Source organism: Delphinus delphis, chromosome 7 (assembly GCF_949987515.2).
Source record: "Delphinus delphis chromosome 7, mDelDel1.2, whole genome shotgun sequence".
Classification (NCBI taxonomy): domain Eukaryota; kingdom Metazoa; phylum Chordata; class Mammalia; order Artiodactyla; family Delphinidae; genus Delphinus; species Delphinus delphis.
Genome location: NC_082689.1, coordinates 69,367,792 through 69,373,791, shown reverse-complemented (window position 1 = coordinate 69,373,791; position 6,000 = coordinate 69,367,792).

Here is a 6,000-nt window from a genome sequence, read left to right as displayed (position 1 = left end):
AAATACATTCTGTCCTTTTTCTAAATTTTTTGGTTAGAGAATTGGTCAGATGCATTTGAATCATTTCCTATGTGAAATTCAATGCTTATACACAAGAGAACATAGTTGGATATTTGAAAATTATAACTTCTTATGACTAATTCTCATATTCCTTTAGATATTACTGTATGAGTCTGAGTTCAATCTAGTTGGAGAAACCACAGAGTAATTTGAACAAGTAAATTTTAATATAAATAATTATTAACTACGATGGGATTGGAGTAACAGAGCATTAGCTAAGAAGAAGTAAAAAGAACCCTAAAGAATATCGAAATAGCAGACATAGGAAGCAGCCACTTCCCTTGTGGCTGAGATAGGGCACCCAAGGCCGATTCAGACCTTATTGGATAGGGCAACTGCAGGTTACCGGAAGCAAGGAAGTTGCCATGGTGCCACCAGAACTTGCCGGAAGTCTGTCTACCTTTTGGAGCATGCTAGAAATGTGCTCTCTAGGGACCAGGGAAAGCTGTTCAAGGGGAGGTGTCTTACTGGAGGTGCTCTACACAAAACTGCCTGGGAATATGCGGTTGCTGGCCACTGAGTGCTGTGGGCTGCCATTCAAGATCCTGGTGCTGGAGAAAGCCATGTGTACTGCAGGAGCTGGGTGCTAGAGAAGCCACTCAGGCTGCCACTGCCGAAGCCTGAACCAGGAAACAAAACCGTTTCTTTCTGCACTGCCTCTCCAGCACCCTCTACAGGCAAACTTTAATGTCATGCCCACAGGCAAAGCAAAAATGTTTAAAGGGCCCAGATGCATCTTTAGGGAGCAGATAAAAAGGTTGAATTTGGAGATCAAAAGCAATAAATTGATAATTGTCACTGTTATTTTCTGATATTCCAGGGACTAAAAATGTTAGTATGGATATTCACAAAAATACCCCACCTCCCAGTGCACACTTCCAAGGTGGAAAAACCCTTTGTGGTTCAGGCATCCATCAAGCCTAGGATAATGAAGGGAGAAAAAGAAATGAACACAGTAAAACAATACTAATTTACATTAAAAGGAAGAGACTGGGAGAAGGAGTAGGGAAGATAAAAAGCAATACAGGATGATATAGGGAGGTAATTTTGAGGAGTTTTGAAAAGAGAAAAAGAGGTGGTGAAGTAGTTCTCATGCATAATGTTTTTGTTCTCATGTATAATGTATAATGTTCTCATGTATAATGTGTTTCTTTGGGAAACAGAGTTTAAAAGATTTGAAGATATTTTTATAATATGCAATTTCCATTTGGATTTTTTTTTGCATGCCAGAAAAAATATTTAAATTAATTTTTAATTAGTCTGGCTGTTGATGTTAGGTTTCTTGTAATACAACTTCATGCTGAGAGAAGCTATAAACAGAGCCAGCTATATTTGGGTTACACTGACCATAACATTTTAAAGCCTTGTGAGTCCATCAGATTTTTAAACATTCAGATTTTTTTCCTTTTACACACCAAGAATAAACATAACAGAACTTAGTCTAATATCCTGCACATAAATATTTATTAAAGTATTATTTCTACATTTATTATTTCCAGTTAGGTTAGTCCTGATACTGTGTGGCAATCTTTTTCTCTGTTTCTAATTAGTCAGTTTGCCTTCATCAAAGCATGTTTAAAAATCTTTACTACTTTCCTTATGTCCCCAATGTCCATCCTCAAATCCCAAACCCAACTCAGCAGATAGCCTAGTGATTGATGCCAGTAGAATAATTCCATCAGCCTCCTACTTCTGTACCTTTAAGCTGTATCTTTTATTCATATTTATGTTTCTCCTGCTTTAGAAGCAGCAGCAACTATCCTTCCACCAAACTTAGTCTTTCCTGTGCTCTTGGTTTTATCCTCTTTCTTCTCCCCCACATTTTGTTTCAACAATTATGTCCTCATCTCTCCCTCTTGAATCTTGACTCTCTCCTTGTTTCTTGACTCTAACTCCTTGGCCTGTACACAGGCTTGAAACTTTGGATTCCCTTTCAAAATTTTTCCCCCATCTCTTTCCTTCTTTTGATTTATTTTTTTACAATTCCCATTTAAAGATCATGTATGCTTATTACATCCATTTCTTCACCTCCCCAAATTCACTCTCTGTTGAAGAATATCTACCAAGCTCACTTGGTATAGGTCAGTTTTCCTTAGCCCAAACACATAGTGCAGTCAAATTGAGCACTCATTTCAAAGCTTTCTAAAGAACATTTTTTAAGTATCCTAATCATTGGATATTGTGATTAAAGATGTACATGGCATCAACTATCCATCCCTCCATCCACCACCTTGGTTCCAGAGCAAACTATGATTGTCTAGGCATTCTTTTCTTCACACTGTTTATGAGGTAATGACCTTACCTGGGCCAGAAGATGACTCTGCTGGGCCAGTTGCTAAGGCCTTTGTCTTGCAGAATGTTGGAAAAATAGGATTGTGTCTCAAGTCATCTTTTGAACAGGATGGATATGATCAGAGCACAGGCATCTTACAATTTTCCTGCTGTGTCTAGCTTCATTCAGAGAAGTCTTGACCTCTCCCCATGACTGTTACATCAAAAGTTGACATCTTCTTTCATCAGTCTAGCCCTTTTTCAAACCGTTACAGAGGAGTTGAATCTTTTTAATACTATTTTATAATTACTTAGGTAGATAAAATGATGTTTTTAAATTAAATGTTATGTTATCTACAAAACTCTCATCATTTGTTCTGGTCATTTTAGCGTGATAAAAATCCTTACATCTTAGTGAATTAAGATCATTTCCATGCCTGTTAAGAGATTCAGAATGAAAGAACTAACAATCCAACAATCCATTCATCCTATGTGTATACAATAAAATACAAGCACTCATTAAAACAAGCAGAAGGCAGAGTTTGAAGGAAATATTTAAGCTGAAAAAATGCTCATCTTTGGTTCATTATTATTTTATATATATATATATAACTGAATTAAACATTTAAATTTCTTTCATAAATGTCAAAATAATGTCCAGTTTTTAAATTAGTATGTAAAAATTAATATATTTCATCAAATATATTCAACTTAAATAGTGGTTCAAATGTATTCTAACAACTGCATGGTTAAATATTACTTCCTATAAACAGTCTGTTCCTCTTCTCACCTAGAATGTGGCCTTTAATTTGGATTTTAACTTATAAACTAATAGGGCTCAGCACTATCTAATGTCATCCTCAAATGAGATGCTTATGAGATGATTAATTTCCTGTAAAGAGGGACTTGGTAATACTCTGTGTAGAAAATATCTAAAAATTTTAAAGAATATCTGCAATGCTTTGCTTTCCATATATATTTCATATTTTATAACCTATGATCTGAAAAAAAAAGTTTAGAGATTTAGAAACAAATAAAAAACCACCACCATTTGTGCTGGACATAAATTACTGTTTATATGCTACAGTGGAATCTGTCTCTCTCTCTCTCTCTTATCATGCAATTGCTGGCCTGCTCAGTATAACATTATTATATTATTATTTTTTAAATTTGTATACAATTTTAAAGGTTACTTTCTATTTACAGTTATTACAAAATATTGGCTATATTCCCCGTGTTGTACAATATATCCTTAAGCCTCTCTTACACCCAATAGTTTGTACCTCCCACTCCCCCACCCCTATATTCCACCCCCATCTGCTGCTGGTAACCAGTAGTTTGTTCTCTATAGCTGTAAGTCTGCTTCTTTTTTGTTATATGCACTAGTTTGTTGTATTTTTTGTATTCCACATATAAGTGATATCATAGTGTATTTGTCATTCTCTGTCTGACTTATTTCATTTAGCATAATGCCCTCCAAGTCCATCCATATTGCTGCAAATGGCAAAATTTCATTCTTTTTTATAGCTGAGTAGTATTCCATAGTATATATATACACCACATCTTCTTTATCCATTCCTCTGTTGATGGACACTTAGGTTGCTTCCATTATTATATTCTTCTTGAAGATGAAGACAGACTCTAATTAAAATTGTATCTACATGACAGACCTACTTAAGTCCTACAGCCACTTAATAAAAAAGTGTTGATCTTTCTATTTATATTGATACCTATCTTTGTGTTGCACCTATAGAAGATCTGAACATTAAATCCTTCCTCTAGCTACACCGCATAGCATATTCATAGCAATCATGTTTCACCACAGCTACTACTTACTTCTTGAGATAAGCCCTCTAGGCTAAACATTGAGTGTTTATAATACTCATAATCAAACATAGGTCTAAAATTTACTATTATTAAGCTATACCCACAGCTGTGCTTCTAATACTGCTTCTGCTTTTCTGGAAACTCTTACTAATATATTCTATACATATATTATATTGGGAAATTACGCAAGAAACCAAATGCATTTGACAACTACTGGGTGTGTTTCATGCAGTATCCAAAGTCTCATGACAGTTCCTCAAGGCTGTTATTAACTTCCTATAGTCTCAGAGAGATTAAATAACTCAAGTCACAAAGCTGGTGGGGATCCAAACCCAAGTTTGTCTCACTTCATGCTCTCCCCATAAAAACAAAGATATAAAATTGTATATCTAGTACGACTAATTAAGGAGAAATTCACAAACTGAAAAAAGACAAGCATTCACTTCAAATTAACTTCATAACTCTTAGAAGAAAATAAAATAATTTTCTTGTTTTTTCTTTATTGCTATGATTCATGTAGTTGTTTACCAGATTTTGGAAATGAGCACTTTGTTATGCTCAGGGTGCGTGAACATTACTTTCCAGGGATGTGCTCTCCGTTCTAGTTCTGAAAACATGAACTATGCTAGATGCTGGGAAGTGACACATGGATTTTGTCTTTGAAAAACAAAGGATGTCTGCTGAAGAGGTGGCAAAGAAGGACTTATACCTCTGTGGAAAAGCATCAGGGTGAGAAAGGATCAGGGTGACCAGAAAATTCTGTAGCAAGAATATTTGGTAGGAAATATCAGTAACACCCAATAAGCAATTTACTTTGGGGCTGAACATTGCTAATTTTCTCACTTCCTGTAGTTCTTTCCCATTAGCACCTAAAAGTGTTCAAGTCTCTCACAGCTTAAAAGCAACGACAACAAGAAACACCAAATCAATCCTCTTTGGCTTTGGGTTCAACCAATTGAAAACAATGCCAGAAGCCTTCCTTTCCCTAAGCCTTCCTTTTCTGCTCTGATATAGGGACTATTAAATTGCAGGGAGGAAAATATTCACCTCTCTTATAGCGTTTTTCACTTTCAACAATTGCTTGTGACTTGCACTGATCATCCTGTGGAAAACCATTTCTTACCCATTTTTGTGTTGCCTCAATGCCTTATATTCAAAATATCGGTATAAACTATAAGTTACTGTATCTTAATTTCATATGGTCTGAAATGATTTCAGATTTTTGGTAGTAAGCCTTTACATTTCTTATGCCCAAGGTTGGCCAATGATCTATTGGCTTGGAAATGCTTGTTGTTGTAAAATTTCCTGACCCCTTTGGGCCTTTCAAACCTGCCTTAAGGCGCATGACTCCAGCCAGTGTACCTGTTCTGTGAGACCCCTGCAATGCCCTTCAGCAAATAGGAGCTACCTTCAAATGTGTAATGTATTCAGTAGATATTTAGCCCACAGCTGATACTACCACAAATCACTAAACAGGGTCTCCATATGAAAGGAGCCAGGGAGCCAGAAGCATGAACTATGAGAATGCTAGCGTTGTAAGGAAACGTTGATACCATTTAATACAATCTCTGATTTTCCAGGAAAGCAAACACAAGCCCTGTGAAGTGAGGTTGCTCAGTCACCCAACTAATAGAAGGTTTTTGTGGGTACTGAAACTCAGGCATCTAACAGGGTGTCTACCTGTCATGAGCATATTCTGTTAAATGACCTTAAAATGTCATGAGTATTAAACTGTTCATTAACAATCGAAACGTTAGAATGATTACAATTGTTTTTGAATGCATCGTAGTTTGAGTTCTCAAGTACAATTGCATATTAAGTTTTATGCTACTTGAAACATGT